This window comes from Oxyura jamaicensis, chromosome 11, assembly GCF_011077185.1.
Source record: "Oxyura jamaicensis isolate SHBP4307 breed ruddy duck chromosome 11, BPBGC_Ojam_1.0, whole genome shotgun sequence".
NCBI classification, from domain to species: Eukaryota; Metazoa; Chordata; class Aves; order Anseriformes; family Anatidae; genus Oxyura; species Oxyura jamaicensis.
In genome coordinates this window covers 10411818-10423086 of record NC_048903.1, presented here as the reverse complement: position 1 = coordinate 10423086, position 11269 = coordinate 10411818, and the positions used below count along the sequence as shown (strand labels likewise).

The following is an 11269-nucleotide window of genomic DNA, read 5'->3' as shown; positions in this document are numbered from 1 at the left end:
TTTACGAAAATATCCACCAGTATCTAGAGTAGTAAGCAGATGAATGAGAATCTTACAAAATGGTGCCTACTTAAAATCAGAATTATGCACAGGTAATTTTGCATTTCCTAAATATATAATTTCTGTACAGAGTTCTCAGTCTGGGAAATCTCAAAAGTAAACAGATGTTCCAGAGGAAAAGAGAAGGAAAAAAAAAGGAAATGCTGCAAAAAGCAACAATAATACTGAAACAATTTATATGTAGGTTTCTCTATATTTATAGTTTACATGCTTATGAATTCTCTTAAACAGAAAGCAGTCAAGCTGGTAGATGGAACCAGAAGAGTCACAAATGCTAAATTAAAAGTAGCTAACAGAAACATACTTTGATCTTAGTACAGATTTCAGAGTTCAGGGTAATGTAATATACATATCACAGAAATTCCCATGATAGCCAGCTTGGCATATGCATTTATAGCTATCAGTGTTCAAATATCCTTTGTTATATCCTTTTTTCCCCCCATGACAACACGTTCTTTGGTTTGTCAATGTCTGGGGTGGTGCTGTGAAGATTAAACCAGTTTTATTTGACTAAAAGAATAAATACTTATTTATACTTATATTTGTATTTACTTTGTTGAAATCATTTGTAGACAGGTTGCAGTGATTTTTCACTTACTAACTCAACCAACCAGTTGCTTTGGGTGTTCACTGTGACTAGTTTTTATGAATTTATCATCATCCACAGACCATTTTGGAACAAATGAACAATAGTATTTTATGCTTCCACGCCTATGTTGTTGAGTTCTTAAAATATAGCAGCTTACATATAATTTTCACGCAAGTTAGGAAAATCTATGCATTTTAAAATACTATTCTGTTACAGTAACTTGACAATTTTCAAGAGTTCATTACAATAATTGTTAATTTATCTTACTTATTCAATACTCTTCTGCTCTAGATATTAAAAAAAAAAAAAAGGTACTAGTTATGTCCATAAAAATGGCATTATACTAAGCTTAAAGAAACAGTGATCCAAAGAGAAAATATTTAATACCATTGTTTCATTAAGCAACATGACCTGGATACACTTCCACAGCCAAAGGTGTAACAATTGCAAATTCAATTCTTCTTCTCCTACTTATTGCAGAGAACTTTGATACTCTGTGATTAGCTCATTTGTTCTCAACCCTGCAGTCACCAAACATTGTGGCAGAGCAGTGCTCATTGATTGTAACGATACGGAGGTATGAATCACAGAGGTTTCCTATTTCTCAAAAGTGAAACACGCTAGCAAAAATATTTAACTGTCAAGCAATTTTAAATATTTCATCCCATGTCTATAGATTTGCTGAAAGTACATACAGTAATCCCAGCTGGACACAATTACAATTACTCACTGCAGCCACATTTAGCTCAGCACAATTCTAGCTGTATTTGTGGGCAATTCACTTGATGCATTCCAGTACAGAAGGGCTCCTTAGGTTTTCTGCAAAGCTCTGTAATGTCCAGAGCTCAGGTGACAAAAAGGTGATGCAAAAAACATTAGCAAGACACAAATCCTGATGTGCAAGCATTCACAATTTTAATGCTGCTGCAAAGTCATTTAATTTCAGAAATATTTGTATTTACTGAATAAAGTATGCTCTTTTTCTACAGAGGATTTTCACTCCAGTGATCATTACCAAACATTCTTGCTGAAGTTCTTCACAGGGAAGAACAGATACAGAGCAAAGACCCAGATGAATTTCAGATTGTACAGTACCAGCCAGGGGCTCTGCAGCCAAATTAGCTCTGATCAGTGTCAGGCAGGCCTAAAGCCAGTGGTGCCAAGACAGCCCCAAATCTATTTTTAAGCTCTCCTGAGGGTCCCATGTTCAGAGTTGCTGAACTACAGAAACCAGCAGCAGCTGCATAATCAATTTATGTGAAATCATTTGGAAATTATTAAGTCAGAGATTCAACAAGCTGGTATCAAAAGAAATTACTAAAACCTTCTCTTATTTGCCATCATATTAAACTGAATTTGGACCACTGCATTAAGCTACATTGTGAGTCTCACTAGCATCTTTACAAGATGTGCAAACTGAGAGCGGTTCTTGGCTCTAATTTGTCTTTACAGTTACTAATTCATTAATTCTCCCCTAATCTACTAGGTTGTATTTCCACAAACCACAGTCAGACAGACTGCCAGAAGAAATGGCAATTGACCTCATGGGAAACAGTATTAAAGGAGCACATGAAGGTCACTCTATCCTTGCCATCTTAGAAAACAGGCAGATTTGGGCCATGGAAACCAAGGGAACATACTCATTTTGACCTAGTGCTCTGAGTTAAGCATTCCCCAAATGGTTTTCCTGGGTAGTCAAAAAATTGCATGACAGAGACCTGTATATCTTTTCAGCTGCTTTGAGCACTTAGACTTAAAGCACTTAGACTTCCTGAATTTCTATCAGTTTATACCTCAAAATTTTTACTTCTTGAGTATTTTTGATGTATTATCAAGAAGTATTTTTCTTCCATTCAGTATGCAAACATTGCACACTCTACTAATGCATTTGCTAGAAATACCTTGGCTAAACTTTCTCAGCCTAAAGAAAAGGATGTCATGTGATAATGGTAGCTGTACAGTGTGCACAATCCCTGCCTTCATCACACATGTATGCAGTTATTGTGATTAAGGCCACACAATTCTTACACTTCAAAAGACATTCTATTTAAAAAAAATAAAAAGAAAACTTCAGAATGCAGCTAATATAGATAACACTGAACAAAAACTGAGTCTTGGTTGCTTTAAAGTTAAGGAAATAATAGGACACTGGTATGCTGCTCAACTAAGATAACATATCTGTTATATGACCAAATGACCATGAGAAGCATCAAATAAAAGAGCATAACCCATATCAAAGGAGGAAAAAAAAGATCATTTAGGTGATTAACTCTGTTCTGCATGAAAATGACTTGCAAAATTAAATGTTACTTAAGGAAAAAAGCACAACAAAAAGAGTAGTACTGAAAATAACAGCCACTTAGGGCTGGCCAAATAGAACTGACTTACCATGTTACTTAACAATTTCTATGTTACTGACAATAAATATTTATTCTAACAGAAAAGCACTACATAGAGTCATATAATTTATCAAAAATAAGCACCAAAAGTTAACTGAATAGCTTCTATCAGACTTTATTTCCCAAATATTAATCAATAATTAAAGAAACTATTATAATTATGTCGAGACTATGACATTTTAGTATATTCATTCAGGGAGAAACATCAAATGAAGCTGTAGGTACAAACAGTTGTATTTGCTCTTAGCACAATTTCAACCATTACATTTTGCTATTACAGGAGAAAAATAGAGAACAATATTTTTATGTATATAGTATAGATATTAAAAGAACATTTATTTAAAAACTCATCCAGAAACAATGCCTAATCGACATTCATGTCATTAAAAAAAATGTATTCCAGTTGAGGATCATAAAAACACTTGTGTTCAAATATTATCAAGAGATTTTCAGAAAAGCTCCGTACTCAATAGTTTCCATTGACTACAATGAGAGCTCAGCACACACTTTGGCAGGAATCCTGAGAGGGCTAATTGTGTTTAGTCATATGTAAGTAAAGAATAATCACAAATACTACAGCAAATAAAGACAGACCTCGTTGTTTTGATGCCACTGCACAGTTAATAACAGGAAAAACTACCCACACAGCCTGCATTGATTCATCTTTTCCTCCCTTCATTACGAATCAGGTTCTTTATTATTTTTTTATTGAATGAAGACCTGACTACGACACAGTCAGTGGGAGTTTTGCCATTGACGTCAGTGAGGTCAATTCTTGATTACCTCACCAACTAATATTAAAAATATCGTTTTATATTTAAACCTTAATCACGGCTCAAGTACAGTTGCTCAAAACAAAGAAAAGACCTGTTGCAACAAGTAAACAAAGATGCTTCCCTGTTTCATATGCCTCAGGCATTACCTTTCAAATGACTTAAAACAGGGATAAGATGTTGGCTCTTCTGTTGTTGCTGAATGTATTATAACTTCCAAACTACCCCCTCCAATGCTGTGAAACAGAAGTTCCCACAACCACATTAGTAATACGTGTGAGGCCATGTGATCTTACGTCTCCAGGATAAAAAAAGGCAACCTCTTAGAACACGGCTCACTCAGATGAACCACAGCAAAGCCAGAGCAAAGCACTCACCTGCAGTGATTGCGCTGCAGGTTGCACTGGTCTGTCCACAACCTTTGCAACCTTAATTCTTAATGATAATGATGCACAGAGACTGAGGAAAAACACAGACATTAGCAAATACCCTCAAAATATACTAAACTTCAACTTATTTGACTGAAAGACTCTGTGCCCTAAAAGGAATGTTACATACAGGAGGTGTTAGCACTGTGGATTTTAGTTCATAGCTGTTAACAATACTTACCCTTTAGCTCCAGGTAATTCTTTTTGAACTACTTCTCAAAGTGAACAACAAGGCTATACACATGTAATAGATCGAGACATGTTTTTACAGGCATGTAAAGTGTCCATCTTCAAAATCCATATTCTGAATCACACTTTGGACATGGGTATCCTGTGAGGTCAGGCTGCATAGGTTTCAAACCAGTACTACTCCTACACAAAACAAGATACAAAAACTACCTTTTTTCATCCACGTTAGTTTATATCCCATTGGAACAGAAATAGAAGGTTATGCTGAAAATAAACTGAATTGCAATGGTTTCACAATCTAGTAAAACAAACGTAATTTGCCAAAATAGGCAATGTGCATATAAAACAGGAGAAGGAAGAGGCCAGGTTCCATGACAAAGAAACCTTTCCATCATGGGCCAAGTATAACTAATAAAATACCATTTTTCAGAACAGTCACATATAGCCAAAACTGACTTATCCATCTCCTTGGTCCTACAGATCCCCAAGTTTTATTGCTATAGATTGCAGCCTTTTGAATGAAAAAAAAAAAAAAAAATCCATTTTGCAGCAGTCAAGCACACAATTTAGATTTTTCTAGTTATCCCATCTCCCTGCTTGGAGAATCTTGATTTTCACTCTGAAGTGCAATCAAGCTTTCAAAAATTTAAATATATTTTCTATCCACGTATACATAATTACAAGCTGAGTTACTGGGGAATGGAGCAACAGCCCAGGTCCTCAATGGCAAGAATATAAATTGCTCAGTGCCTGCCTCTTACTTTCTCTGCTACTGCTCTCCGTTGTGTTTTCTGACATTTAAGCAATACTCTGTGGGATATCTACCTGTAAAGTTCCAGACCAGTTTTACCTACACAAAGGGCTAAACTGTGAATATCACTGGCAGAACAAATACATGTGAGGAGCTGATCTGCAAGGTGATGGGGGCAAGTCACTCCTCCGTAAGAGGCCTGAATGTCATTACTTACTTTGTAAGAATAGACAATGAAAATCTTCGAGAAATCCTACAAGTAACACATACCATTTCTGTAAATTACTTACAAACTAAGACGACATCCATCCCAACACTTCTACAAAGAAGCAAGGCAGTAGCTGGAGAATGTCTTTGTTTTCTAATACACAGACTACGGTATCCCAAACGGTTTCCCCTGACCCTAAAGTTCAGAGCTGATGTATTACACTCTGGCAAATCCTTTCATGACACAAGCATCACGTCACATCACATTATAGAGGCATGACACAGCAACAGGACATGCCTGTCAAAGCACAACACATTGTAAAACAGCATGTCAGGGAATAGCAAAGGGCAGTCTTGCAAACTGAGGTTAACAGGCGATGTGGCTTCACTCGATGTTTTCATCAAACATTTTCATCCAAATTTCTGTGAATAATGTGCAGGCAGCAATGCCAGCCCTTGCGAACGAATTGGAAAAGATCTTCCCCTAAGCCTACAGTCACAGCTACAATAAACAGCCACTAAACATTTGACTGCCTTTAATATTTCCCTTCTTTAGGCAACTGTCCCTATGATAAAGATGTCTCCAATATGCACATCTGCCTGCAGGAGTCCCTTCACTTCTTCCTTCTCACAGATACAGAGAAATGAAAAATTAAATTTGATCACATCTGTATGCGAGAGTTCAAGACCCTGAGCTGGAAATCACCAGAGGCTGGTAGAGTATTCTGGCAAAATATCACAGCATGTTTGCCCTGTGCGTATGTCCTACCTTAGACATGTGCTGCTGGCCACAGCTATGGAGAGACACTAGGCTAGATGCACCTTTGGTCTGATTCAATTAGAGTATACTTATTTTCCTGTGCTAAGTGATACTTAATATACTCAACTTCAATGAGTCAGTTGCACAGAATCACCATGACTGTGATAAACTCTGTATACAATTTCACAGAAACTGTTATGAAAGTCCTGTGCTATTGTTCACAATAGCACAGAAGCTAAAGATTTTCTGGAGCAATTCCTGCCACTTTGAGAATTCTTTAAAATAACAGACACTGGCTTTATTTCATCATTTCACTTTCTTTTTTTAAATATAAGGGATAAGCTGTTGAGAAGTTCCTCTGGGTGTGTATTCTTTTATAGTGAGTACCTTGACAAAATTTCAGTAGTTTATTCTGAGCTACTGCTCAAAAACAAGAAGAAACACTATTTTAGTATATACAAGCAGTCAGACTCCTTGTTTCTCTCTTCTTCGTCTCAGTGAATTATCCACTACAGGAGTAAAACATGAAATTTTTTTTGGACATGACATTCTCTCCCAGATATATAGATAAAAAGATACTACATTTATTCAGGCACATTTTTTAAGGCTTTTATAAAAAAGCTCTGCATTATGGTCATTTCTACTCCAGATGATAAGTATTTTATTAGACTAGATGAAGGGAAGGCTTTACTTTCACCTCAGAACATGTGAGAATGTCACACAAAAACTAGTAACAAGTTCAGGCCAGAGCAGCCAGAGCTCTGGTGTAGTTGTGGAGTCATCTCGCCTCGTTCTTTTGGTACGTATTTTGCATGCTTCGCATTTAAACTATACAAGAGTAAGGTGTCTCATAAACACCCATGGAATATATGAAAGCAACATATTTCATTGAAAATATCTGCCTTATTAAAATAAAAATATTTTTGCCAAGATTTAGACTGTGCTGTGCTACTTCCACAGGCCGTGGTTACAGGCTGCATGTCACCTTCCAGAGCCTTGTGACTGTCCTTGTATTCATGGCTCATGGATTTTGTCCTTCATTACCAAGCTAGAAGATCAAGGTGAATCTGAGCAACAAGTAAAGACACGCAGTTCTTTTTAGGGACTGTTAGAGAAAATCATGGTTAAACCACTTAAGTGCAACGTCCACAGAGAGAACACAATTACTGCTCTAAAGCTTACCCCATTTACCCCATCCCAAATTTTCGAAGGCAGGTGGCATTGCTCCTCCGGATTAAAAAACAAAACAATATACTTGGTATTGGTAATTAAATTATTCTTTGGTTCCACCTTAGAATGATTAGAGAGATTCATTATAACTCTGAAAATAAACATTGTGTGCTCTGTACTAGATGTCTTGTCCAGACACAATCTCTTTTCTGGTTTTTATTTGGACTTTTTCTTACCCTAATGTACACTTAAAAGGACCATAGCACAAGACACAAATCCCTAGCATTGTTAATATCACATGAATTGTTCAGAGTCATATATGAGCTTCTATAATATCCTTTTACAGAGTTTATAATTTATCACACTTAATTTGCAAAGATCTCATCTTTACCAAGTGTTAATTTGCATACTGTGACCTTAAACACATTTGTTTTGGGTTTGCCATCAAAAAATAGTAATGTTTACAAATACTAAAATTTTGAAGATTTTTTTAGAATACTTATCACAAACTGCCCATTACACTTACCTCTTCTCAGGCAGTATCAGTCATATACCGATATAATTACACATCTTCAAGTCAAATGCAGCTGTGAACCCTGCTAGTCTCACCATCAGCACAACCAAACAGAGAGCTCACTGAGAAGAAAAACAAAAACACAGACTGAATAACATTGCTTTTATCCAAAAGCTCAAAGGGTTTCATACAACACTAATTAACTCTCACAGCATCTTTGTGAGGTCAGTAATACTGTTATAATTTTGCAGATGGCAAAAGAGATTGAAAGTTAAAATCAGTGTGTCCAGAGCCAAACAGCAGCTGAGGACCCATGAACAGTTCTTCGATTTACAAGGCCAGGCTGACTGTGCCCTCTCTTGCTGGTTGGAAATTATGCAGATCATACTTGAGTTTGCATCTATTTTCAAACATAAAATTGCAAATACCAGTAGAGTAAGGGTGAGGGGGGTCTATGAGCACCACTTGCTGTAATTTAGAGCAGCTGATGATGATTATATACAGCTGCTTTACTTCACTGGTTATTGACAGGATGGTGTGACATTTGGGTGGGGAGAAGGAAGCTTATTCACATCACACCATGAATAAAAATGCAAATATTTATGTGAAAACAGCTGCTACTACCTGCTACCTGGCAGAGCATGCAGAAACTTCAATGCAGTGTTAACACTGCTGAAGAATCTGTAATTACAGTTTTGCTTTAGATTTAAGTGGCCTTTATCTGGCCTATTCCAACACATGTATGTAAAAAAAAGACACTCAACATGCACATTTAGCTTAAATGCTAGTGATTTCAAACTACCTCAGAAACCTATCTTGTGGAACTTTACATGATAAATAATATAGAACCTTTTAACATGACTAGTATTCTGACATTTTAACAGAGTTTTTTAATCACATGCATTAAAGCACTTTTTGCAATCACAGTGATGAGTATTCTTGGGTTTCATACTCCAGCTCTCAAGATATTATCTACATATAACCCATAACAGAACAGCTAAAGCCCTTAATCCCACAAAAATGTTTGTATGGGAATAGTTTCACCAAGGTCAGTGGGCTTAACGGAATAATCCAGCTGGCTATTCCTGCTAGGAAAAAGAGTGTGATGGTTTACTGATCAGCCAAAATTGAAGCCAGTTTCAACAGGCCAAATACCACTTCTGTTTATGAACCAGAATGCCTGTGCTTCGTTGAGGACGATCAAAAATGTAGCCTTTCTGGAGACGGGGGACTTTTGCATGCTCTATATACAGCACTTGCGCTTCTTCCCTGCAAGCGTACATGACATACAAAAGGTAGCACACAGCATAGGAAGAAGTGAAGGCAGAAAGCAGATGGAGTTGGACCTTTCCAGGCTGGGGTATTAGACTGAAGGTGTTCAAGGCCCTTGTGCAATGAAAGAGGCAGGTGGCAAAACCTGGGAGTAAATCAAACCCTGAGATATTGCTACTGTAACCAGAGCAAGCACATCCAAATCACTTTCACATTGTTTCTTGAATTTTTTATGAATGTTATAAAATAAATAAGAAATATAACAAGCTGTCCAGCACAGCAGGGCATTCACAGATACCCTCTGGGCAGCCAGTGAAAGCCCAGTGCTCAGATGAAGGGATTTACTGAATACATATTTAAAGTGTGAGTATGAACCAAAACAAGCAACCTGTATGATGTATTTTTTACACAGATGTAATGATACATAAATATGCCATAGTTCACTTGATTCGCTTAAATATTGGTTCCCTGTAAGTATGCAAATCATCCTCATAATACAAAAATGCAGAGTCCCTCTTACAGCAGCCAGAAGAAACAGTTACATGCTTGGAGGAACAAAAATATCCACACAAGATTTTTATTTTCAAAATTATTTCCTGCAGAATCCAAACAGACGCTGCTTGAGGAGCAGCAGATGACCTGGCTGACACTCAATGTGGCTTGCTCTTCCCCAGTTTTATTTGTAATACAAAACAATGAGTTACTGAAGAATGTGATTAAAACAGCCTTAATCTCCATACTCCTAATGGTTAAGAAACATTTCAAAATTTGCACTTATGATTTGCTTACACTTATCATGTATTGAATAGCTATGTGGCATTTTTACAATAAATACTGCTTAAAGACAGCTTCCTGAAGACAGATGCTATAACTAGATGCTGATCCTGGACATTAAGCTCAGGTATTGCATTAGGGGCTACGGAAAGCTCTTTTCTAGCCCCTGTGATTTGGCTGTAGATCTGCACCCTGACAACTTGACCGTCCAAATGTACCAGACTCCACTGACTCCCATCAGCTGCTGTGTGGGCCAAAAAAATCCCTGAGCACACAGCTGCAAGGCTGGGACTTGCTGTATTAATGGGTTTTAAGCCTTTTGACTTCAGATCTGAGGATGGAGTCTCGTTTGTTTACAGTCACATTTGGAATAATTGCAGTAAACCTAGTTCACAAGCCTAATGGGGGAGGATTTGGCCTTTGACTTCTAAAGATGTCCCAGAAAGCTCCGTCCCCCTCCTGCGTCACTAACGGCAGGGAAATGAACACAGTGCTCGTCACGACTGTCACTTGGAGAAGCCAGACTACGCAAACAAATGAGTAAGGAGAGGCAAAGGCCGAGCCTCGGCCCTGAGGGGTGACAAACACCTCGGCGTTGGACATCTCACCAACGTTCAAGCAAACTAGAGGAAAAAAGAGAAAAAGGGGAAGAGTACTTTACTGAGAGGCTTCTGAAGATTTACAGGCAGGAAGCAAAGACGTTTGAGAGAGAGGATTTTTCTTGACTCTGCATGATTAAAAATCTCGATGAAAAAACAAACCCTCTGCTTTAAAACTGGAACTTTTTGTTCCTTGTTCACGTTCTCCAGGCATTTCGGCAGCCAACCAACAAACACATGCAGCTTCTGCTGGGCCTGCCGGGAGCGCGGCCGCCACAGGCCCTCAGACCAGACAGGAGTGGCACGGATGTGGTACACCCATACACCTGTGTATACGTACATAACACAGGACTTCACACACGTATATCGTTTGCCGCCCATCGGCAGCCCGCCTCCCGCCCCCAACCCGTCCCAGGCGGTGTTAAAACAGCGGTCGCGGGCAAAAGGCGGGCCCCAACCCGCACAGGCACCGCTGGGATTCGAACCCAGGATCTCCTGTTTACTAGACAGGCGCTTTAACCAACTAAGCCACGGCGCCAGGCGATAGGCTTCTGCGCCGCCCGGCCCCAATACAGCGGCCGGCGGCTCCCGGACGGTGCCTCAGCTGCCACCGCGCTGGGTCCCCGCTGCCCCCGGCCCAGCGAGGCGGCCAGCACGGCCCGCAGGCCCCGGAGCCGTCCTCCTCACAGGCCGGCAGGCTCGGGCAGGGGCTAGCCACGCTGTCAGCCCCCGTAGAGGTCCGACCTCGCAGCGCGGCTCAAGGGGGCCGGGCAGTTCTGGTGTG

General features: G+C 38.9%; 1 non-coding gene across 1 annotated transcript; it reads right to left on the bottom strand.

Moving 5' to 3' along the window:
- Positions 1–10949: 10949 nt before the first annotated feature.
- Positions 10950–11023, bottom strand: TRNAT-AGU. The gene has a single exon. It is a non-coding gene; the product is annotated as a tRNA-Thr (tRNA).
- Between the last annotated feature and the right edge of the window lie 246 nt (positions 11024–11269).